This window comes from Monodon monoceros, unplaced genomic scaffold (assembly GCF_005190385.1).
Source record: "Monodon monoceros isolate NGI ecotype Baffin Bay Population unplaced genomic scaffold, NGI_Narwhal_1 Super_Scaffold_20, whole genome shotgun sequence".
NCBI classification, from domain to species: domain Eukaryota; kingdom Metazoa; phylum Chordata; class Mammalia; order Artiodactyla; family Monodontidae; genus Monodon; species Monodon monoceros.
In genome coordinates this window covers 62,372,285-62,398,958 of record NW_021703777.1, presented here as the reverse complement: position 1 = coordinate 62,398,958, position 26,674 = coordinate 62,372,285, and the positions used below count along the sequence as shown (strand labels likewise).

General features: G+C 39.2%; 1 long non-coding RNA gene across 1 annotated transcript in view; it reads right to left on the bottom strand.

The window, feature by feature from the left end:
• Nucleotides 1-21,038: 21,038 nt before the first annotated feature.
• Nucleotides 21,039-26,674, bottom strand: part of LOC114902237 — a 68,936-nt gene continuing 63,300 nt past the window's right edge. Inside the window, exon 3 of the long non-coding RNA XR_003795424.1 lies at nt 21,039-21,099. This is a non-coding gene — a long non-coding RNA (uncharacterized LOC114902237). The remainder of the gene's footprint in view (nt 21,100-26,674) is intronic.

Here is a 26,674-nt window from a genome sequence, read left to right as displayed (position 1 = left end):
TCACCATCATTTATTCAATTCATTCAACAAATATTTATTGAGTGCCTACCAAGTGTCTTGTGAAGCTGCTCATTCAGAGGGAGGAAGATAGACAATAAGCATGAGATCAAACAGAAATACAAGATGATTTCACAAACTTATAAGAGCTCTGAAAAGTTTGATAAAGACATGTGAGAGAGGCTGGGTGGGAAGAGGTCATGTTATGGGAGGGCCTCTCTCAAGAGGTGGTTTGTAAACCTGAGATGGCAACAATGAGAGGAAAGTGCATGGGAAGAGCATCCGGGCAGAGCAAACAGTAAGTGTAGTGGTCAGTCAGGAAGCAGCGGGCCTGGAGTCAAGCTGGCCTCTGAGCACAGTGACTGGGCCGAGAGCGTGGGAGATGGTACGAGCTAAGGTCAGCATGGGAGGCAGCTGTCGGATCATGCTGGGCTTTAGGGATTATTCTGATGCTGCATAAGCAATAAGGACTAGAGCTTGAATCTTCTAATTTATAGCTCGAGGTCCCTTTGCTCTCCCCCTGACACTCTGCTTCAGTGGGGAACATGAGAGGTAATGGCCACTCACCCAAAGAAAACACAGGCTGGCCCAGCTCTGAAAGGCATGGAAAAAGTGACTATGCCCCATCTCTCACTCTGATTTCCTGAATGTGGCTCCCTCTTGGGGTTCTCGTGCTTTGATTTCTATCGATTTCATCTTGTCCAAGTCCCTGAAGTATGGTGGTTCATGCAAGGACAAAGAAATATCCTGTCCTTGTCTGAGATGAGCAAACATTTCTAAAGGAGAAATTTACTAAATGTGAAGGGGAAGGTAGCTTTCCAAAGTGTAGGTTTCTGAACACAAGATCCGTTCATCTGCATACTATCCAGCTTCAATGGACTGGCACAGATGCTCAAATATCTTGCCCTGCTTTTTTCTGACCTTAGTCCCACCTGTCATCTCGCATTAAATCTTGGGGATCCTTCCTATTTCCTGATCCTGGGAGAGGGTCTACCTGTCCAGTCTGTGTTATTCTGAGACAAGTTCTCAAAAGAATCTAATTACACTTAATTTAATTAGGGAGACTATTTCCTTCTGGTATATAAAAGAAGAAATGCACCTGCCCTTCAGAGTTTACTGTGGCAATAATAAATTACATTGACTCCATAGGCCTCTCAGGAAGATTGTTCTCATTGCCTTATACTCAACTGTGATATTTAAATAAGTAAAAGGCAATTCAAGATCTTCTGAGTCAGGTGCAGAGTATGAGATTTAAGATCCAAATTATAAAAGTTCAGAGGTGAAAAAAGCTATTGTAAAGTAGACCAACACAAAGGTCTCACAGAGAAAGTGGATTTTGAGTTGGACACTTGTACTTCACTGGCATATATCTTAATGACTAAAAGAATTGCAAAGAAATCTTAAACTGCATTCAAGAATCTTACTGTTAATAGCTGTATCATTATTTTGAAAGTATTCCACATATATTGTAGGATAAAGCAAATAAGTATCTTACAGTCATTAGGAACCAAGATTTTAACTGTAACATAAAACAATACAAGTATAAAATTAAACACATTAAATAATCTTAGACATAAACTAAAAATATCAGTATAAACCATAAGATTTTTCCCTCTTAAAGAAAAGCACATATTTTCTAGCTCTATGTACTATAAAGGCAAAGTGTAGAAGCAAAGACAACTCAATGTCAAAAACAGCCACAGTCCCCAGAGTGTGATTTCTAAATATTACTTCCCACTAAAAGGAACTAGATCTTCTTGAAGAAACGTCTAATTCCAGGTGTAGAGCCGGAAACATACAAGATGAGACTGGGCTATCTTACTATGTCAGAAAGGAAGGAAACACTCAAAGATTACTGGGTCATCCCCAAAGGTACAGGAATCAAAATGAAGGAGGAAAAACGTTTAAAAAAGGCTAAACATTTAGCCTTTAGGCAAAGTATAATGATTGTAATAGATTGATACACCACTATCAGAGAGCTGAGGTCATAAAGCAACCAGGCAAAAAGAATTCCAAAGGATAACAAGCCCCTGCAAAGAGAGATGAGCTGACAGAGAAGAGGTGGCTGCCCAAAAAGCAGACAGAAAATAACTGAAATTCCAAAGAATTCTTAAAAGATGAGTGTGAGATAGCATAACACTTTAGAATCTCCAGGAACCCCAGACACAAAAGGAGTCTGATCTTTCTCACCAGCTATTTCCATGGACAGTCACTGGGTACTCACAAAAAGAACTGGGGTCAGGGTAGGAAAACTGAGAGAACCACCCCCCCACCCCCCCAGGTAACTGACATGGAAACCCAGTTGCTTCAAAGACCTTTGTCTAATAAAAAGCAAAAAATATTAGATTCCAGGAGAAGAAAAGGAAACACTCCCACCCCATGGTCCCAGACAAAGACCTGCTACCATTGGAGGAGGGGTAGGAAATCCTCCAATTTCCCCCATTCTAGGAGGATGCCCTTTTTCTTTCTCTTTTTTTTTTTTTACAAATTTATTTATTTATTTTTGGCTGTGTTGGGTCTTTGCTGCTGTGTGCAGGCTTTCTCTAGTTGTGGCGAGTGGGGGCGACTCTTGGTTGCAGTGCGTGGGCTTCTCATTTTGATGGCTTCTCTTGTTGCGGAGCACGGGCTCTAGGTATGCGGGCTTCAGTAGTTGTGGCATGCGGGCTGTAGAGCACAGGCTCAGTAGTTGTGGCCCACAGGCTTAGTTGCTCCACAGCATGTGGGATCTTCCTGGACCAGGGCTCGAACCCATGTCCCCTGCATTGGCAGGCGGATTCTTAACCACTGCACCACCAGGGAAGCCCCTTTTTCACTGAGAAAGAGATAGAAACAAAAGTTCTCTGCCACTGGAAGAGGGGAAGTAAACCTACTCAGGCCTAGGATCCCGCACTAATACAAACGAAAGGCCCACATCTATTGAAGGGGAGGTGTGAAACTAGCTCCTGCCAAAGATCCCCCACCAAAACAAAGCAAAGCTCATTGACATGAAAGGACAGAAAGGCTGAGAAAGAACATTAGCTCTAAGGCCTAGGCACACAGGGCTTATCCATCGCTGAAAACAGAGCAGGGGAACTGAGAAACCCCATGTCCCCACCCTAATTATTGTACCAAGTAACAAGCAATAACAGTATACCACTGTTGGTGGGGCAGGGGCTGGGGAAGGACAAGAGAACCTCTTTGTGATACAAGTATGCAGAGCCCACTGAAGACTGAAGGTGGAGCAGGAAAACTAAGAAAAACTCTTTTTCACTCCAGGTTCCACACTAAGTACAGGTATCAGTAATCCACTGATGGAGGAATTTGAAGTCTATGTTATACTGAAGGCAAGTACGGCAACGAATAACCTAGCTAAACTACTGACTAACCTAACCGAAGAAAGAGCACGTCCATTTCCAGGTGTAATTTTAGCCTCTGCTGTTCTTTTACACATTTCTAGCATTCAATTTTAAAAGTTATAAGACACAAAAAGCAAATAAAGCCAAATCATTGTCACAAGTTAAAGGAGCCCATAGAAGTAGAACCAGAGATGCCTCAGATGTTAAGATAGAGACTAAAATAATTATGATTAATATGTTAAAGTCTCTAGTAGAAACATCAGACAGATGGAGAATTTTAACAAAGAGATGGAACATATAAAAAACAGTCAAATTGAAATTCTAGAAATTGAAAAAATTGTTGTAACAGAGTTGAAAAATTCTTTCAATGGGCTTATTGGTCATAACAGAGGAAAGAATCAACGAACTTGAAGATAAGCCAACAGAAATTATCCAGACTGAAACACAAAGTAAAAACAGAGTGAGAAAAAAACTCGAACAATAACACCAAAACCAGAACATCTTAAGAGCTCTGGGGACAATATCAAATGGTCTAGTATAGATATAGTTGAAGTACCAGAAGGAGAGAACAGATCAACAGAAATATTTGAAGAGATAATGGCTGATAATTTTTCCAAAATTAGCAGTAGACAACAAACACAAATCCAAGAAGCTCAGAGAACACCAAGCAGGAAAAATAGAAAAAAATTTACACCTGACCACAGTATAGTCAAACTGCTGAAAGCCAAAGATAAAGAAAAATTCTTGCAGAGAACAAAGACATGAATGACATCAGACTGTTAGAAACTATGCAAGTCAAAATACAATACAGCAACATCTTCAAAATACTTAAAGAAAGAAAGTCAACCAAGATTTCAAGAATTCTATATCTAGTGAAAACATATTTCAAAATGAAGGTGAGAAGTGGGACTTATGGAATGATAAAGTAAGGAGCTCAACTGAATTTCCAGCAAAATAATTTAACGGGTGAAAAAATAATTTTTTATTTTTTTAAAGTCTGGAAATTGTCCTGGGGCAAACAGCAAATAGAGAAATATTCATTCAAGAAAATCTACTAAATATCAGTAAAAATAGTAGTATTTGAACCACAACCCACTCCACTATCTCGCCAGCTCCTCATTATAGAAGCTCTATTCATGTGCAGACAAGAAAATGAGAGCTCCTTCTCCCCCTCAGCTACAGTCTGGGGCTACAGTGTCATCCCAGGAAGGACAAGTTGTTGACAGTTCTCATCTATTCTAGGAAGCTCTATTATAGGCAGGCACGGCTAAGGACCAGGTCTCTCATCCTCTGCCCAACCCCCCACTCATAGGGCAGAAGCTATACCCCAGGTACAGAAGGTCAAATATCCTGGGGCTCCAGTTACCCCCACCCCAGCTCATTCATAGGGTAAAAGTTTCCCACTTGGAGGCGCAAGCTGAGAAGACCAGGGGCTGCCAACTCCTCCCCACGCCCACCTCAGTGCAAACTAATAGAGCAGGAGTGTCATTCCAGGGAAAGCGAGTCCTCACAGCCAAACGTGGTAGAGTGGAAAGGGGGTTCTTCCCAAGAGGAAAGGCAGTCCATATGATGAAGGTCTGTAGCTCTGCCTGAGAAGAATGACTTTATTTGGAACTGAGAATGAAGAACTCCATGCCTACAGGCATTGCTGAAAAATAATACCCATCTCAGCAGAGAACCATTAAGAGGTGGCTAGTAGCTCCTTGAATTAGCCAAACAGTAAAGCAGCTAGAAGTTTAAGAGACAGAAACAGGAAAGAAATAGCCAAGAAGAGGCATCCTGGGGTCAGAGTCAACTCTAGGGGTCAGGAAGCCTGGGCAGCCCCTACTCAGAAGCAATAACTGGGCAAAGTGGAAAGCATTCTCCAAGCTGCACAAAGACCCATCAACCCAGGGCAGAAGGCTCACTGGCACAAGGGGCTTAAACACAACCTCTGAGCAAATGATGACTGGACAATAAGCTGCTCTGACTGCGGGGCAACTCCTAGGAAGCCAGGCTTAAAAATAACACCACAGTCACCCCTGGTGGGCTAGAAAACTGTGTGCCTACCCTTCCTTTTTCTCAGGTCATTTGCTGTAGAAAACTTATAATGGTAAGTACTTTCTCCTCTCTTTGAAATGTATATAAATCCTTTCGAAGACTAGATTAGCCTTTTTCAGCTTAAAGACCCAGAACTGTCTTTTTCAAGGACGTGGGAGCCATCTCTTTGAAATGTAACCATCAGCGATCAGCGGAGACAGCACCTCTATCTCCCAGTGTCTGTGGGAAGGTAAGAGCCTGGGACCTTGTTCTAAGCTGCAAAACTACCAGCTGTCATAAAAACATGAGAAATTAGCTTTTTTTTTTTTTTTCTGGATAAAGCCAATTAGCCAACACAGATGGTCACCCCAATTACCAGGTAAAGTTAGTACAAACTTATGTGTGACAAAATGTGCCATCAAGACCTCTTACTTGACTAGCCGCTGTTTATCTTGAAAACATGCATGCGATGGGTTGTATCTGCTTGGCTACCTAAGAGTGAGGATTTCTTTCTGTCTTTACAATCTTTTAGTGATTGTCAGGGATGCACATCACATTCTGGTTTAATTCTTAATCGATAATAAAACTGTTTTCTTTCTCTATGATCTCTATGGAGAAGTTCTCTGGGTTGAGAGATTTTGTTTTTAATTATATTTTCCCAACATACCTCAGGAGCAATCAGAGAAGAAAGCTCCAAGCTCCTGCTTCTGGCTATAAAGGTCCAACAACAAACACAACCAAAGTAAACTCTCTGAACTATGTAGCAGCTTCTAAGCTGCACACACATTCAATGGTAAAAGGTAAAAATAACTGGCTAAGGAGGCTTAAGCACAACCTTGACCAACTCTGCTCTTCTTTTTCAAGATTGTTTTGGTTATTCTGAGTCCTTTGAATTTCTAAAGGAGATTTTGAACATGACCTAAGCAAAGCACCTGTTAAGGGAGGGTTCTATAACCTTAAATCTAACAGGGCATCACCAAATGTCACAATCTGTAGAGTAAATTTCAAAACAGTTTTAAAAAACTACCTGCTCTACTTATGAATGAGAAAACATTTACTCTTCCAGGAAGCTCTTTCTTCATCACCTAGCCAAACCTTTCCCATTTGTTAAGATTCGGTTCACATTCTATCTGACCAGTCCAGGCCATGCAACTGCCCTTCCCTAAAGGGCTACCTACCTGCCATTTATGTAAGACAATTGAGCACTTATTTGCATATGATTTTTTTAACATCTTTATTGGAGTATAATTGCTTTACAATGTTGTGTTAGTTGCTGCTGTATAACAAAGTGAATCAGCTGTACCTATACATATATCCCCATATCCCCTCCCTCTTGCGTCTCCCCCCTACCCTCCCATCCCACCCCTCTAGGTGGCCACAAAGCACTGAGCTGATCTCCCTGCGCTATGCAGCTGCTTCCCACTAGCTATCTATTTTACATTTGGTAGTGTATATATGCCAGTGCCACTCTCTCACTTTGTCCCAGCTTACCCTTCCCCCACCCCGTGTCCTCAAGTCCATTCTCTACATCTGCGTCTTTATTCCTGTTCTGCCCCTAGGTTCATCAGAACCTTTTCTTTTTTTTTTTTTTTTTTTAGATTCCATATATATGTGTTAGCATACAATATTTGTTTTTCTCTTTCTGACTTACTTCACTCTGTATGTCAGACTCTAGGTCCATCTACCTCACTACAAATAACTCAATTTCGTTTCTTTTTATGGCTGAGTAATATTCCATCGTATATATGTACCACATCTTCTTTATCCATTCATCTGTTGATGGACATTTAGGTTGCTTCCATGATCTGGCTATTGTAAATAGAGCTGCAATGAACATTGTGGTACATGACTCTTTGAATTACAGTTTTCTCAGGGTATATGCCCAGTAGTGGGATGGCTGGGCTGTATGGCAGTTCTATTTTTAGTTGTTTAAGGAACCTCCATACTGTTCTCCATAATGGCTGTATCAATTTACATTCCCACCAACAGTGCAAGAGGGTTCTCTTTTCTCCACACCCTCTCCAGCATGTATTGTTTGTAGATTTTTTGACGATGGCCATTCTGACTGGTGTGGGGTGATACCTCATTGTAGTTTTGATTTGCATTTCTCTAATGGTTAGTGATGTTGAGCATCCTTTCATGTGTTTGTTGGCAATCTGTATATCTTCTTTGGAGAAATGTCTATTTGCTTATGGTTTTATTCTCAAAATGTGGCAGCAAAGCTATAAACTCCTCAAGGGTAGAGACAATGTCAGAATCCTTTAAAAAAAATTCTTACCTGTTATAGCTTGAAACTTAAATCAACATTATTTGTTTTTTGTTTTTCCTTTTTGGCAGTGTGTCATGTGGGATCTTAGTTCCCCCACCAGGGATGGAACCCGTGCCCCTTACAGTGGAAGTGTGGAGTCCTAACCACTGGGCAACCAGGGAATTCCCTAAATCAATATTTTTTGGATTGAATGCTACTCTTCACAGTTTTTTTTCAAAGTCTGAGTTACATTTAAATCTTAAATAAACAAAAGATATATTTTCTTAATTAGATAATCTACCATAACTGGTCACAACAGTATGCAACTGACATCTTTGTTAAATATAATTAAGGGATAAGGGGTTGCAATAACGTACTTAACAATGTTCTCTGTTCCAGGCAAGGATCTTGGTACTTTGCATGAATAATTTTATTTAATTAAATGGAATAAAATGTGAGTCACACATAAACATTATGCATTTAGGATGGACAAACAAGATGTATCATTTTTATCAACTTAAAAATGCTGGTTAAACTAATTTAGCTACCCAAGAGATCATTCTTCAGAATCCTAAATTTCTGCCTTGACCCACCTCGTCATCATGAAAATGTCAAACTTAAAATATTCAGTATGCTTTATAACATTTTTAAGCATATTCTCAAATAATTTATAGCAGTAATCATGCTTTAAAAATATGCTTACAAAATTTATTATAATTGTTCTAAAATTTTTTTCATTTTATGCATTTGAATTATGCCATGGAGTAAATAATAATTTCCTCCATAATGATTATTTTATCTCTCTTTCCATGGTATCTTCTCTCAGTACCTCAGAGTTTGCTTTGTTCTTATTAGATTCACATGACTGTCAAAATATGTAGCTGTGGATGCCAGAAATATTTTTCAGATCAGGGCAAACAGTTAATGGAAAAATGTACTATTTTTCTACTAAAATAGATACTGGAAAATATTTTCTAAAAATACTCATTGTGAAATGTGGTAGATTTATTTAATGTTGGAACCACATTTTAACTCAAATACTCAAATATTGTTGACATCAGCGAGTGCATGAGTCATTTAGTGGAATAAAAAGGCATAGCCCTTATAATTATTGAAATATTAAAAAGATTTCAGAAAGATACTAATGTAAATAAAGTAACATAGTATATTTATCTGTCTCATGATATTTGGCACAGAGTAACAATAAATGGAACCTTTTTTTATTACGTTATCACATGACATTTTCAATGATAAGATCTAATGAAAAATGGGGATATGTTACTTTTACATTAGTCTCTGGTAATGGTCCTCACTATCACATATTTTAAGTAATTTTTCATGCATATACTTATTCCTAAAACATTCTTGACCACATGATATGGACCAGGTACTGAGGGGTTGTTTTCTACAACACATGGTGGATGTTTGCATATGCATCAGCTCCTAATATACTCTAAGCTAAAATTTAAATATTATCTAATATTTACAGCAGGGAGTAATTATTAAATAATGTATATATCATGCTTCTTTTAAATTTCTAATTTTAAGTAATAAGCAGAGGCAAATTTACCATGAAATAATGAATCTTAAGCTTTAGAGCCACTCCCAAAGTCTAGGAGAGGCTCCAGCAACATATTCACATGAACATATATTTTTGTAAATTTTGTAGAAGTGAAATATTTTAATTATAACTGTTTAAGGTAGCTTTCTCTTTCCACTACAATCACATTTTCCATCTTGTTGAGTGGTATTGCAGTGACCAGAGGTATTCTAAAGATCCAGCTAAATGGAAGTTGAGCTGGAGACACAGTTAACTTGGATTTAGTGGGATAAACTGATGCAGTTATCAGTCACTCTTCTATATAATTAGGTACTGCTAGCCTCCCAGGATATAATTTCTTCCAAGAACAATTCCAGTGCCCACTCTGACTCATCTTGCATCATGATATGAAGATGAAGGGCACTGACTATATTGTGTTATGAAAACTGGAGAATAACAGCCAAAAGCTAGTCTGTGAGGAATTCTTCCAATTATCAGATGTATAAAATTGTAAGTTGAAGGTTTGACCTCATTGTCTCCTAGTCAAAATGGAATTTCTATTTTTTCATATATATGCTCTATACTGCAATGTATACAAATATAAACACATCATATGTATTTTTTATGGAAATCTTACAAAAGTTTTTACAATTCCTATGAATGCAGGGTACAAATTTACAGCAACACCACAAACAATGAGTGTTTCTGTGAGCAAACTCACATATCTATGCATCTCAACACATCAGATCACATCTTGGCATGACTGACACATCTTGAAATGTGGCAACCCCAGGAGAAATGGCCTGTAAAATTCTGTTTCTTAAAAAGCAATCTCGGGGCTTCCCTGGTGGCGCAGCAGTTGAGAATCTGCCTGCTAATGCAGGGGACGTGGGTTCGAGCCCTGGTCTGGGAGGATCCCAAACGCTGCAGAGCAACTAGGCCCGTGAGCCACAACTACTGAGCCTGCGCGTCTGGAGCCTGTGCTCCGCAACAAGAGAGGCCGCGATAGTGAGAGGCCCGCACACTGCAATGAAGAGTGCCCCCGCTTGCCACAACTAGAGAAAGCCATCGCACAAAAACGAAGACCCAACACAGCAAAAATAATTAATAAACTCCTACCCCCAACATCTTCTTAAAAAAAAAAAAAAAAAGCGATCTCTAACTCATATAAGCTCCAAGTCCCACAAAACCTGGATTTGTCCCTTGTATGCAATTCTTCCTACATTATCCTCACACAGTGAATCATAATATCTAAAAGATGATATTGACTTTAAATATCATGTAGTCTGGTAGGGGGTTTCATATATCTTTCTCTTAAGTTTCAACACCTTTTTTTTCAAATAAAAGATTATGTTATAAATGCAGTAGAAAGTCTTAGTGATCAATACAATGAGGAAAGTAGAGAATAATAAGCTAAATAAGAAATAAACATGAAACAAATAAGAAACAATAGGCGAAATTAAAAAATAGACGTGAACTCATAACCTTAAAAAAATACATCCTCTGGGCTTCCCTGGTGGCACAGTGGGTGGGAATCTGCCTGCTAATGCAGGGGACACAGCTTCAATCCATGGCCTGGGAAGATTCCCACATGCCACGGAGCAACTAAGCCCGTGTGCCACAACTACTGAGCCTGCACTCTAGAGCCCGTGCTCTGCAACAAGAGAAGCCACGACAGTGAGAAGCTCGGGCACCACTCACTGCAACTAGAGAAAGCCCACGCACAGAACAAAGACCCAACACAGCCAAAAATAAAAACAAATAAATAAATAAATTTATATAAAAAAAAATCCTCTCCTCTGTTTCTGTTCAGAATAGCTCACTATTCAAGACACTGGGGTAGACAATGATTTCTTAACACAAAAAAGATATTAATCCTAAAAGAGAAAAATTAGATGAATGGGATCTCATCAAATTTAAAAATATCTGTTCACCAAAAGAATTCATTATTATGGTGAAAAAGCAAGCCACAGATTAACAGAAAAGATTTTAAAAAATAGTAATTTTAAAAAAATGAGCAAAAGAGCTAAGCAGGCACTTCACAAAAGAAGATATCCAAATAACCAATAAGCATGCTGAATCGGTGCTCAATATCTTTAGTCATCAGGAAAATGCAAATTAAAACTTCAATGAGATGCCACCACATGCCTATCAGAGTAGCTAAAATTAAAAGATTAACAATATGAAACGCTGGCAATGATATGGAGCGATAAGAATTCTTATACATTGCTGGTGGAAGTATAAAACTGTACAACCACATTGGAAAACTGCTTGGCAATTTCTCTGAAAGTTAAACAGACATCTGCCTGCCCAATGACCTATAATTCTACCCCTCATATATTTATATAGTATATCCAAGAGAAAGATATGCTTATGTCCACAAAAAGACTTACACAAGAATGTTTGTAGCAGTTTTATTAATAATAGTCTCAAAACAGAAATAACACAAATATACATCAAGAGGAAAATGGACTAATGAATTGTGGATATTGATTCAATGAAATTCTGTATGATAAAAAAGAACAAACTACTGATACACTACCACTGATGAATCTCACAGGAGCCAATGTAAAAGATCTCTGACTAGTCAAGTTGTCATAATTTGGTGATCCATGAAAACAATAATAATTATTATTAATTATAATAATATGAATAATAGTAATTAGTAATTACTAACCTGAGTAATAAGAATTACACATCATTTTGGTTAACTGAAATAAATCAAGTCTATAAAAGACACAAGTTCATAACAATACTCTAAAGAAAAGAATAGAAAGCAGTGACTTTCAGAAATTTTTTTAAACCAAGGCCCACAGCTAGAATTATACTACACACACATACACATCACACACCTTAAATGCTACACAAAATTCTACTCACTCTTCTTATGTCTCATGAACTGTTTATTTCTATTTTATTCAACTTTTTAATCAGTTTAAGAAACTAACTGCATAAAAAAACAGTTAGTTGCAATCTATAGTTTATAAAACACTGATTAAAATTACAAAAAGTTAGTTGAAATGAAAAAGGATAAGGTTCCCTTTTACTGATTTTAAGGTTTTGATAAGTAGGAATATTCTTATATATAGGCATTTTGTTTCACTAATTACATGTCTGCTTATGTGTATACAAGATGAGTACTTATTTCCTTTTATGTATGCTGAGAAGAACAAATGCAGAGAAATAAAAGGTAAACTGAATAGTCCTACAAGAAATAAGAATTGTACCAAGAAGAGAATCATGGTCCCTGACTTCAGACAATACTACAAAGCTACAGTCATCAAAACAGTATGGTACTAGCACAAAAACAGACATATGGATAAATGGAACAGAATAGAAAGCCCAGAAATAAACCCACATACCTATGGTCAATTAATCTACAACAAAGGAGGCAAGAATATACAATGGAAAAAAGACAGTCTCCTCAATAAGCAGTGCTGGGGAAACTGAACAGCTACATGTAAAAAATGAAATTAGCACATTTTCTCACACCATATACAAAAGTAAACTCAAAGTGGATTAAAAAGGTAAATTTCAGCTCTGAAACCATAAAACTCCTAAAAGAAAACATAGACAGAACACTCTTTAACATAAATCATAGCAATATTTTTTTGGATCTGTCTCCTAAGGCAAACAAAACAAAAGCAAAAATAAACAAATGGGACCTACTTAAACGCTTTTGCTACTTAAACGCTTTTGCACAGCAAAGGAAACTGTCAACAAAATGAAAAGACAACCTACTGAATGAGAGAAAATATTTGCAAATGATATGACCAATAAGGGGTTATTATCGAAAATATATAAACAGCTCATACAACTCAATATCAAAAAAAACCCTTAACAACCCAATTAAAAATGGGAAGAAGACCTGAAAAGACATTTTTCCAAAGAAGGTATACAGATGGCCAACAGGTACATAAAAAGATGCTCAACATCACTAATCATCAGAGAATGCAAATCAAAACCACAACGAGATATCACCTCACACCTGTCAGAATGGTTATCAACAAAAAGACCACAAATAACAAATGTTGGCAAGGATGTGGAGAAAAGGAAACCCTTGTATACTGTTGGTGGGAATGTTAACTGGTGCAGCTACTGTGAAAAACTGTATGGAGGGTCCTCAAAAAACTAAAAATAGAACTACCATATGATCCAGCAATTCCACTCCTGAGTATATATCCAAAGAAAACAAAAACACTAATTTGAAAAGATATATGCACCCCAATGTTTATAGCAGCATTGTTTACAATAGCCAAGATACGGAAGTAACCTAAGTGTCCATCAACAGATGAATGGATAAAGATGTGACTGATACACACACACACACACACACACACACACACACACACACACCACACACACACACAGGAATACTACTCAGCCGTAAAAAAGATTGAAATTTTGCCATTTGCAACAACATGGATGGACCTAGACAGTATTATGCTTAGGCAAATAAGTCAGACAGAGAAAGACAAATACTGTATGTTATCACCTATATGTAGAATCTAAAAAATAAAACGAATGATACAACAAAACAGAAACAGACTCACAGATATACAGAACAAACTAGTGGTTACCAGTGGGGAGAGGGAAGGGGAGAGGGTCAAGACAAGGATAGAGGATTAAGAGTACACACCACAATGTATAAAATAAATAAGCTACAAGAATATATTGTACAACACAGGGAATACAGCCAATATTGTATAATAAATTTAAAAGGAGTACAGTCTATTAAGAATTTTTGAATCACTGTGTTGTACATCTGAAAATAACATAATATTGTAAACCAACTATGTTTCAGTAAAAAAATAATAATTAAAAAAATAAATTGCATCAAAAAGAGAAAGGAGGGCTTCCCTGGTGGCGCAGTGGTTGAGAATCTGCCTGCCAATGCAGGGGATACGGGTTCGAGCCCTGGTCTGGGAAGATCCCACATGCCGCGGAGCAACTGGGCCCGTGAGCCACGACTACTGAGCCTGCGTGTCTGGAGCCTGTGCTCCGCAACAAGATAGGCCGCGACAGTGAGAGGACCGCACACCGCGATGAAGAGTGGCCCCCGCTTGCCACAACTAGAGAAAGCCCTTGCACAGAAACAAAGACCCAATACAGCCAAAAATAAATAAATTAATTAATTAGTTAAAAAGAAAAAAAATAAAGAGAAAGGATTGTCCAGCCTGGGTAATCAAACAACATAATCATGTAGAAAAGGGATCCAACAAACCCGTTTCCTAATGATAAATTAACCAAATGTTGTAAAAACAAAAGTTAAATATGTGTACTCAATATCTCATATCTAGGAATTGAAACCTATATGATACCAAACTAACCATAATAAAACTCTAATACAACATATATAGTTTTAATTAATTTTATGCTTACCTAAATTTCAAAAGACAATCTATTCACATGGTTCAAATTTTAATATAAAATTATAAAATACTAAAAGGTGTATTGGGACTTACCTGGTGGTGCAGTGGTTAAGAATCCACCTGCCAATGCAGGGGACACGGGTTTGAGCCCTGGTCTGGGAAAATCCCATATGCCACGGAGCAACTAAGCCCGGGGGCCACAACCACTGGGCCTGCACTCTAGAGCCCACGAGCCACAACTACTGAGCCCATGTGCCACAACTACTGAAGCCTGTGCGCCTAGAGCCCGTGCTCTGCAATAAGAGAAGCCACCACAATGAGAAGCCCGTGCACCGCAACAAAGAGTAGCTCCCGTTCGCCACAACTAGAGAAAGCCCACGCACAGCAACGAAGACCCAACAAAGCCAAAAATAAATAAATACATTTTAAAAAGGTGTATATAATTCTGTGGTTTTTTAAAAATCTCTCTCTCTCATCTGTCTCGCATCTGCTCAGTTCCCACTCTCTCCGAAGCCTATCCCAATCTTGGTAACCACTAATAAGTGTCTTATGTCTCCTTACAGAATTTCTTTGTGCATAGTCAAGAAAATATGAACTATTTGCCTCCATTTAAAAAATTTTTATTCCCTTCCAGAGGGTTTTTAAATTAAAATACAATACACATAACATAAAATTCAAAAATGTACAAATTAAAGTGTACAATTAAGTGGGTTTTGGTTTATTCACGAGGCTGTACAACCATCACCACTATCTAACTAAAGGACTTTGTCATTACTCCAAAAAGAATGCCCACATCCCTCAGCTATCACCTCCCCCCGCCCCCCACCAACTCCCCTATGCCTAGGAAACTATTAATCTACTTTCTGAGTTCATAGATTTGCCTATTCTGGACATTTCATCTATACGGAATCATATGATCGCCTTTGATGGTGGCCTTTGATGACTGGCTTCTCTCACTTAGCATAATGTTTTCAAGGTTCATCTATGTTGTAACATGTATCAGTACTTCCTTCCTCTCTATGGTTGAATATTCCATTTTAAGAATACAAAATGGAAGTTTATATTAATTAATTACATTAGTGGAATTTTATTTATTTATTTTTTTGTGGTACACAGGCCTCTCACTGCTGCGGCCTCTCCCGCTGCGGAGCACAGGCTCCGGACACGCAGGCTCAGCGGCCATGGCTCATGGACTCAGCTGCTCCGCGGCATGTGGGATCCTCCCGGACCAGGGCACGAACCCGTGTTCCCCGCATCGGCAGGCGAACCCTCAACCACTGCGCCACCACGGAAGCCCATTAGTAGAATTTTAAATCCACTTTGTTTAGCTATTCATTGGCTGATAGACATTTGTGTTGTTTCCACTTTTTTGGCTACTATGAGTAATGCTGCTAAGAGCAGTGGCATATAAGTTTTTGTGTAAGCATATTTTCAATTCTCTTGGGATATACCTAGGAGTAGAACTGCTAGTCACATAGCAACTCTGTTTAATTTTTGAGAAACTTTCAGACTATTTTCCAAAGGGGCTGCATCATTTTACATTCCCACCAACAATGTATGCATGTTTCCAATTTCTCCACATCCTCACCAACAGTTGTTACTGTTCGTCTTTTTGATTACCTCCATTTTTTTTTTTTTTTTTTTTTTTTCGATACACGGGCCTCTCACTGTCGTGGCCTCTCCCGTTGCGGAGCACAGGCTCTGGACGTGCAGGCTCAGCGGCCATGGCTCACGGGCCCAGCCGCTCCGCGGCATGTGGGATCTTCCCGGACAGGGTCACGAACCCGTGTCCCCTGCATCGGCAGGCAGACTCTCAACCACTGCACCACCAGGGAAGCCCCGATTACCTCTATTTTTTAACACAAAATAAGAGAGCATACCATACACACTTCGGCATGATTGCTTTTTCCACACAGTATCTTAGAGATCTTTCCCTAACAGGAAAATAGAGAGGACTTGTTTCTGGGGAAGCAGCTGGTACAGAGGAGGAAGGGGTGAGGGGAATCCTGAACGAACAGACATACTTACTTATATACATACATAGATATATTTTTTTCTTCACAGTTTTCTTGTATCACAAACACACAGGCCCCTGAAGGGCTCCCAGAACACCATCTGAGAACTACTTACCTATCTGGGTTACCCCTCACTTGACAGATGAGGAAACCAAAGCCCAGAGGGCCATTTGACCTCCTAGGCCTATTGTAACAAAGTACCACAAACTGGGTGGCTTAAACAACATTTCTGGAGGCTGGAAGTACAAAATCAAGGTTGTTTCTTCTGAGAGCTGTGAGAGAGAATGTGTTCCAAGACTCTCCTAGCTTCTGGAGATTTGTGAACAACATTTGGTGTTCCCTGGTTTATAGAAGCACCACCTGATCTTTGCCTTTGTCTACACATGACATTCTCCCTGTGTGAGCACCCATCTCAAAATGTCTCCTTTTTATTAGGACAACAGACATATTGGATTAGGGCCCACTCTAATGATCTAATTTTAATTTGATTACCTTGGTAAAGAATAAGATCATATTCTGAGGTCCTGGGGGGTGGAACTTCAATGTATGAATTTTGATATCCATTTTGAAAGACGTTATTAAGCTAGTGTAACCACTTGTAGGCATTAGTGGGAGATAAATCTTCATACACACTGTGGCACTGTGGTCAGCTGACTGGAGGTCAGGAAATGCAGAGCCAAGTCCCGACTCTGACACTCACTCACTGTGGGACCATTTACCATCTGGATTGCCACTGTCTCTTCTCATGGATGAGTTGATGTGATATCTAAACTCCAGAGGATTCTCTGATTCCTATTCTGTTTTGTTATGCTCTGTTTTGTGCTATTCTTTCCTACCTCCACACACAAATATGAGCAACAGAGAGACAGATGATGTAAACAGACAAGCATATTTATAACACCCATTCGTAGGTTTACAGATTTTTAAAAATGGAAGGCTTTCATCTACCGCTCTCATTTAATAGGCAAAAATATGGAAGCCTAGGGAGGTGAAGTGCCTGGTCCTAAGACACACACATCATTCCTTGCTTGAATAACTTCAAATAGGGGAGGGTCCTTAAATTAAGTCCACAGACCTGAGGGTCTCCATGAATGAACTTTAGGGGTCTATATACCTCCTGAGAGTTTGCGTGTAAAAGCTGGTGTGAGTTTGCATGTTTATATTTTATTTATTCTGTTGGAAGAAATCTTTAGCTTTCATCAAATTCTCAAAAGGATCTATTTTTGTTCAAATAAATCCTTAGTTCTTATGCCCTAAATGCCTGGCATATAAGAGATACTCAATAAACATTAGTTGACTTATGTATATTGAACTCTTAACCAAGACAAAGTTAATAACCACGGGAGTAGAGTAAAATAGAATGTGATCATTCTCTAGAAAATAATCCTCACTGCTTCCTGTTCATAAAATGCTCTATCTGTGTGAAGTCTTTTGTCAGCCTGTAGTTCCCAGTCCTGGATGAATTGAATTATATTGTACAATGCTGTGCTTGTCAATTAAACCAATTAAGAAAAGATGTTTAAATCACAATTTCATCTCCTTTAGGAAATCATCCATCTTTTTATTTAACTTTACCATTTTACTTAATTAACAAGGATTTAATGGCAGTTAATAAATGATATATTAATTAATTTATGAAATTACTTTGTCCTTATTAAAGTATTTCATAATTTTAAATGCTTGTGATTTTCATTAGTTTCATCAAATAAGACAGAGCACATTCAATTAAAGCTGAGTTACCTTACTTTTAGTCCAAGTCCCAGGGAAAACCTCTAGTGTATCTAGGACGTGTGCTGGAACAATGATCAAAACTGTGACTTTGACAGAGGCAGGGAAATGCCTTGGGCCCAAGACGTGGTATCATAAGCAGAGAGCAGTACCATAGAGTAGGCGCTCAGTAAATATCTGATGAATCAATGAAAGAGAAAAGACGTAGCTGGTGCTGCGAGGAGGACAGAAATCCCTCTTTGAATAGGGAGCCCTTAACCTTAAGAAGAACTGATAGGACATCCACCAAATGGAGGAAGATGCAATGGTTAGATCCTCCTCTGAAAGAACATGTGTTTTTGTGGGACATTAAGGAATGGCATCAAGCTGATGATTATCAATGTAGATATCAAATACAACTTCTGTCTTTAGTTATTAAACTTTTCTTTATTGGTAATTTATTACTAAGGACTAGGAAATATGGAAGCAACCCAAAGTCCCAGGTATGGGGCCTCAAGACAGAAGAAGTATGAGACTCTGAAAGAAGCAGGTCAGGCCATTTATGCCATAAATATATGTATGACAATAAATTTTACATTTTAAAAAACCCTACAAATGTTATTTACAAATAATTTACATTCTTCAGAAGCATTTACAATAATGATTCACTTTGCCAATAGAGATGGAAAGCTCTCTTCTTTAAAAGATTCAGTCTTACTCATGTTTGTGCCCCAATTTCAGCAAAGAGTTGCTGCTTTATAAATGACTGTGGATTTATACGTTAAGTATGAGCAAGAACGTGATTTAAGTATAATCAAGGAAGATCCTACAAAATCTTGCTATTTATTTTACCTAGCTTGCTAGACCACCCTACATCACAGAGAAGGAGTGGATTTCTCATCCAGAAAACTTCCTGAAAAAGAAATTATCAGTTTGACATCTAGGTGCTACCCAAGACTTAAAGAAACAAACACAGGAATTTGGGGTGCTCCTTTGGTGAGTACCAAGACAAAAGGGATCTTTCTATGTCTACTCTGCACCCCCTGGAACAAAGATCCTTGATACAGTCAGCCCTCCTTATCCACAGTTCCAAATCTGCAGATTCAACCAACCACAGATTGAAAATACCCAGAAAGTTCCAAAAAGCCAAACATGAATTTGCCATGTAAGGCAACTATTTACATAGCATTTACATTGTGTTTACAACTATTTACATCATATTAGGTATCATAAGTCATCCAGAGATGATTTAGAGTATATGGGAGAATTGCATAGGTTATATGCAAATACTATGCCATGAGGGACTTAAGCTCCCTGGATTTTGGTATCTACTGGGCGTCCTGGGACCAATCTCCTGTATTTTAGAGAAAAGAACCTAAGATCCAGATCTTCAATGAGACATCAAATTTAAACCATTTAGGATAAAGAAGATGTGGTACATATATACAATGGAATACTACTCAGCCATAAAAAAGAATGAAATAATGCCATTTGCAGCAACATGGATGGACCTAGAGATTATCACACTAAGTGAAGTAAGTCAGAAAGAGAAATACCATATCATATCACTTATTATGTGGAATCTAAAATATGACACAAATAACTTTTATGAAACAGAGACAGAGTCACAGTTATAGAGAACAGACTTGTGGTTGCCAAGGGTGAGGGGAGGAAAGGGATGGAGTGGGAGTTTGGGGTTAGCACATGCAAAATATTATATATAGAATGGATAAACAACAAGGTCGTACTGCATAGCAAAGGGAAATATATTCAATATTCTGTGAAAAGGCATAATGGAAAAGAATATTAAAAAAGAGAATGTGTATATATATATATACGTATATATATATACATATATATATAACTGAATCACTTTTCTGTACAGCAGAAATTAACGCAACATTGTAAATCAACTCTACTTCAATTTTTTTTTTAAGTGAAATTTAAACCATTTATCTTACCTGGAGCTGAGGTTCTTTTGTGTTGAGTGTTTTCTCCCTAGCAGCTGAGAATGAAGTCTTGGAAGAAACTGTGGATGGTTGACTAAGAGAAGATATTTTGTTTTAGCAAATTTTATTTTAAACTTATTCACATTATGATCCATTCATTAGGTGGAATACTAGGCACTTCTTAAAATGGCAGTATAGAACAATTTAATGAAAAAGTTAATGTTCATTTAAAATTTTCCTTCTTTCTATGGTATATTGAAAAATATTTCATGTAATAAAAATATAATAAAATATACAAATTACATATATAATTCATATCATAAATTAATAAATATAATAAAAATAAATAAGCATATGGACCCAGAATTGATGAACTGCAACTCAGAAATAAACTCTAGTATTTGTGCAACATTATTACACAGAAATATTCTTACTTTCTAAAATTCTTCCAGTTACATCAAGAGTTCCTCTTGATGGAGGAATGGTGTGGACTTCTTTCAGGGTGGAAGAACTGGTCTTCATTACACAGGAACATACAGGTATTTCCTTAGAGTTCATCTGAGCAATTATCTGACAATGACCCTGAAAAAGACTCTGAATAACTGAATATGAAAGAAACTTGGGGTTCTTAAATGTGTCATCTTCTATATTGACATATGAACGTTATTTAACTTACAACTTCAAAACCGAGTTGATACTATTAAATCATCTAATGTCATCTGTGGTCAGGTTCAACTAGCCCCTTAGCTCTAGAGCTGATCACAGATATGAAAGTCATTTAAGGGAAATAATTGTTGGTCATAGCTCCCTGCTGGAATTTTAACTGAAGAGTGTAATGCTCCTATTGTGTACTTACAGATGTGATCAATACAAGGGAGTGAGAGTTTGAGTTGTCAGAGTTAATGGTTGTTCCAGCCCTGAAAGAAAAAGGTGGGGGGCTGGATTCAGAGACCACCAAGAAAATTTATTTATTCATACAAAAATACTCATTGAAACTACTGCGTGCTAGGCTAAAGATAAAAGGAACAAGAAAGAGACAGTGCCTCACTGCATGAAGTTTTACGTATTTTCCACTCACAAGCAATTCTTGAGCATCGCCTTTGTGCCAATATAATAGATTTGGGGCGGGGGGTTGGGGGGAGAGACAGTCCACAGTGCCTAGTCTTGAAAAGCAATACTATGCTCTATTTGTACTCTCTTTGGAGATACTGAGGAAATACACCATTAAAAAAGGGCAGGGGGAGATGTCATTCAAGTGAATGTGCAATGGTATAGGCAGAATAATTTGAGGTAAGATTATTAAGTAAATGAAGTTTGACTTTGGTTCTCTGCTTCTGTTTTTATATATTTCCTTTCTTTCGGTGTCTCTAAGGCTCCCTGGCACTTTCCTAAGGCCTTGATGTTCACTATCCACGGCCTCAAAGCTAATCCAAGGCCAAATAACTGATTTGACAAACTAATTTCTACTAAAGGGTCTACTAAACTAGTTTATCCTAACTAATTTGATGAACTGATTTCTACTAATTAATTTAGGGTTATTTTCCTAAATAAACCTAGAATAACAACAATGCCGTATATTCTCATTGTGCTGTTAACGTATTTACAAGCACCAATGCAAGGTACTGTGTGTTCAACGGTAAGGGGCTACAAAGATGAATAAGGCATTAACCTTGTTTATAAGGGACCTTATAAGGAGGAGAGATCAATACATGAGCAACTTTATTCAAAGCAGTGAACAGCAGGGACGGCATGGGCATGAGGGCCAAGAGAGGGCTGAGCTTTCATCCCACACTGGCTGCCACTTATGAACTTTTGAGGTTCTGGGGTACAGCACTGGTTGAGGTCAATAGGTTCTTGCACCTAAACCTGTCATCAAGCTCCTTTAATGAACCCCAGCCTGGGTCTTCCCAGGTAGGAGAGGTAGAGAAGGGCAATCCCAGCACTAATGGGAGGAATCAGTGAGATCTCCAAGGGAAAGATGAACCTCTAGAAAGAGAAGCCTGGGCTGTGAGGTCCAGCCACTTTCATTGCCTTGGAGGGTCTAGGGCCGATTTTTCAAAAGAGCTGGCAGATTTCCTGAAATACTAACAATACTTTTCAGAGATGGGAGGGAGGCTGATAAAAGGTTACTGTCCCACCCTACCAGATACAAAGAATTTCAAATGAGTTTTGTCTTTGTGGTTTAATCCAGCGATGAACACTGGTAATTCCAGGTCAGGTTGGAGGAAAGACAGTGCCTTGCCAGATCAACAAAGATATAACTGTGGACAACTAGCTCCTTTAATCACCTCTCAAGTCACACCCAGCTCTGGAGTCTTATACTAAGAAGACAATTCACAAAGCTGATCTACAACAGCCAAATGTGTTCCCACCTCCTGGATCCTCCTTTCTTATATTTTCATTTCTGTGACATTAGATCAAGTTTTTCACACTCCCTAGGTTACAACAACAGTCTTCCTTGTCTCCAATAAAATCTGATGGCAGAGGCTTCCGGGAAGATGGCGGAAGAGTAAGGTGCGGAGATCACCTTCCTCCCCACAGATACACCAGAAATACATATACACGTGGAACAACTCCTACAGAACACCTACTGAACGTTGGCAGAAAACCTCAGACCTCCCAAAAGGCAAGAAGGTCGCCACGTACCTGGGTAGGGGAAAAGAAAAAAGAAAAAACAGAGACAAAAAGATAGGGACGGGACCTGCACCACTGGGAGGGAGCCGTGAAGGAGGAAAGGTTTCCACACACTAGGAAGCCCCTTCGTGGGCGGAGACTGCGGGTGGCGGAGGGGGAAAGCTTCGGCGCCGCGGGGGAGAGCACAGCAACAAGGGTGCGGAGGCCAAAGCGGAGAGATTCCCGCACAGAGGATCGGTGCCCACCGGCACTCACCAGCCCGAGAGGCTTGTCTGCTCACCCGCTGCGGTGGGCGGGGCTGGGAGCTGTGGCTCGGGCTTTGGTCACAGCGCAGGGAGAGGGCTGGGGTTGGCGGCGTGAACACAACCTGCAGCGGGTTAGTGCGCCACGGCTGGCCGGGAGGGAGTCCAGGGAAAAGTCTGGACCTGCCGAAGAGGCAAGGGACTTTTTCTTCCCTCTTTCTTTCCTGGTGCGCGAGGAGAGGGGTTTAAGAGCGCTGCTTAAAGGAGCTCCAGAGACGGGCGCGAGCCGCGGCTAAAAGCGCGGACCACAGAGACGGGCATGAGACGCTAAGGCTGCTGCTGCCGCCACAAGAAGCCTGTGTGCGAGCACAGGTCACTATCCACACCCCCCTTCCGGGGAGCCTGTGCAGCCCGCCACTGCCAGGGTCCCAGGATCCAGGGACAACTCCCATGGGAGAACGCACTGGCGCACCTCAGGCTGCTGCAATATCACGCCTGCCTCTGCTGCCGCAGGCCCGCCCCGCACTCCGTGCCCCTCCCTCACCCCCCGGCCTGAGTGAGCCAGAGCCTCCGAATCAGCGGCTCCTTTAACCCTGTCCTGTCTGAGCGGAGAACAGACGCCCTCCGGCGACCTACACGCAGACGCGGGGCCAAATCCAAAGCTGAGCCCCTGGGAGCTGTGAGAACAAAGAAAAGAAAGGGAAATCTCTCCCAGCAGCCTCAGAAGCAGCGGATTAAAGCTCCACAATCAACTTGATGTACCCTGCATCTGTGGAATACATGAATAGACAACGAATCATCCCAAATTAAGGAGGTGGACTTTGAGAGCAAGAGTTATGATTTTTTCCCCTTTTCCTCTTTTTGTGAGTGTGTATGTGTATGCTTCTGTGTGAGATTTTGTCTGTATAGCATTGCTTCCACCATTTGTCCGAGGGTTCTATCTGTCCGTTGTTGTTTTTGTTTTTTTTAATAATTATATTTTTATTTTAATAACTTTATATTTTATCTTACTTTATTTTACTTTATCTTTTCTTTTTTCCTTCCTTCCTCCCTCCTTTCTTTCTTTCTTTCTACTTCTACTAATTCTTTCTTTCTACTTTTTCTCCCTTTTATTCTGAGCCGCGTGCATGAAAGGCTCTTGGTGCTGCAGCCAGGAGTCAGTGCTGTGCCTCTGAGGTGCAAAAGCAAAATTCAGGACACTGGTCCACAAGACACCTCCCAGCTCCACATAATATCAAATGGTGAAAATCTTCCAGAGATCTCCATCTCAACACCAGCACCCAGCTTCACTCAATGACCAGCAAGCTACAGTGCTGGACACCCTATGCGAAACAACTAGCAAGACACGAACACAACCCACCCATTAGCAGAGAGGCTGCCTAAAATCATAATAAGTCCACAAACACCCCAAAACACACCACCAGACGTGGACCTTCCCACCAGAAAGACAAGATCCAGCCTCATCCACCAGAACACAGGCACTAGTCCCCTCCACCAGGAAGCCTACACAACCCACTGAACCAACCTTACCCACTGGGGACAGACACCAAAAAAAACGGGAACTACGAACCTGCAGCCTGCAAAAAGGAGACCCCAAACACGGTAAGATAAGCAAAATGAGAAGACAGAAAAACACACAGCAGATGAAGGAGCAAGATAAAAACCCACCAGACCTAACAAATGAAGAGGAAATAGGCAGTCTACCTGAAAAAGAATTCAGAATAATGATAGTAAAGATGATCCAAAATCTTGGCAATAGAATAGGCAAAATGCAAGAAACATTTAACAAGAACCTAGAAGAACTAAAGATGAAACAAACAATGATGAACAACACAATAAATGAAATTAAAAATGCTCTAGATGGGACCAAGAGCAGAGTAACTGAGGCAGAAGACCGGATAAGTGACCTGGAAGATAAAATACTGGAAATAACTACTGCAGAGCAAAATAAAGAAAAAAGACTAAAAAGAATTGAGGACAGTCTCAGAGACTTCTGGGACAACATTAAACGCACCAACATTCGAATTATAGGGGTTCCAGAAGAAGAAGAGAAAAAGAAAGGGACTGAGAAAATATTTGAAGAGATTATAGTTGAAAACTTCCCTAATATGGGAAAGGAAATAGTTAATCAAGTCCAGGAAGCACAGAGAGTCCCATACAGGATAACTCCAAGGAGAAATACGCCAAGACACATATTAATCAAACTCAAAAATTAAATACAAAGAAAACATATTAAAAGCAGCAAAGGAAAAACAACAAATAACACACAAGGGAATCCCCATAAGGTTAACTGCTGATCCTTCAGCAGAAACTCTGCAAGCCAGAAGGGACTGGCAGGACATATTTAAAGTGATGAAGGAGAAAAACCTGCAACCAAGATTACTCTACCCAGCAAGGATCTCATTCAGATTTGATGGAGAAATTAAAACCTTTACAGACAAGCAAAAGCTGAGAGAGTTCAGCACCACCAAACCAGCTTTACAACAACTGCTAAAGGAACTTCTCTAGGCAAGAAACACAAGAGAAGGAAAAGACCTACAATAACGAACCCAAAACAATTAAGAAAATGGGAATAGGAACATACATATCTATAATTACCTTAAATGTAAATGGACTCAATGCTCCCACCAAAAGACACAGATTGGCTGAATGGATACAAAAACAAGACCCATATATATGCTGTCTACAAGAGACCCACTTCAGACCTAGAGACACATACAGACTGAAAGTAAGGGGATGGAAAAAGATATTTCATGCAAATGGATACCAAAAGAAAGCTGGAGTAGCAATTCTCATATCAGACAAAACAGACTTTAAAATCAAGACTATTAGAAGAGACAAAGAAGGACACTACATAATGATCAAGGGATCGATCCAAGAAGAAGATATAACAATTGTAAATATTTATGCACCCAACATAGGAGCACCTCAATACATAAGGCAAATACTAACAGCCATAAAAGGGGAAATCGACAGTAACATATTCATAGTAGGGGACTTTAACCCCCCACTTTCACCAATGGACAGATCATCCAAAATGAAAATAAATAAGGAAACACAAGCTTTAAATGATACCTTAAACAAGATGGACTTAATTGATATTTATAGGACATTCCATCCAAAAACAACAGAATACACATTTTTCTCAAGTGCTCATGGAACATTCTCCAGGATAGATCATACCTTGGGTCACAAATCAAGCCTTGGTAAATTTAAGAAAATTGAAATTGTATCAAGTATCTTTTCTGACCACAACGCTATGAGACTAGATATCAATTACAGGAAAAGATCTGTAAAAAATACAAACACATGGAGGCTAAACAATACACTACTTAATAACGAAGTGATCACTGAAGAAATCAAAGAGCAAATCAAAAAATACCTAAAAAAATGACAATGGAGACACGATGACCCAAAATCTATTGGATGCAGCAAAAGCAGTTCTAAGAGGGAGGTTTACAGCAATACAATCCTACCTTAATAAACAGGAAACATTTCGAATAAACAACCTAAGCTTGCACCTAAAGCAATTAGAGAAAGAAGAACAAAAAAACCCCAAAGTTAGCAGAAGGAAAGAAATCAGAAAGATCAGATCAGAAATAAATGAAAAAGAAAT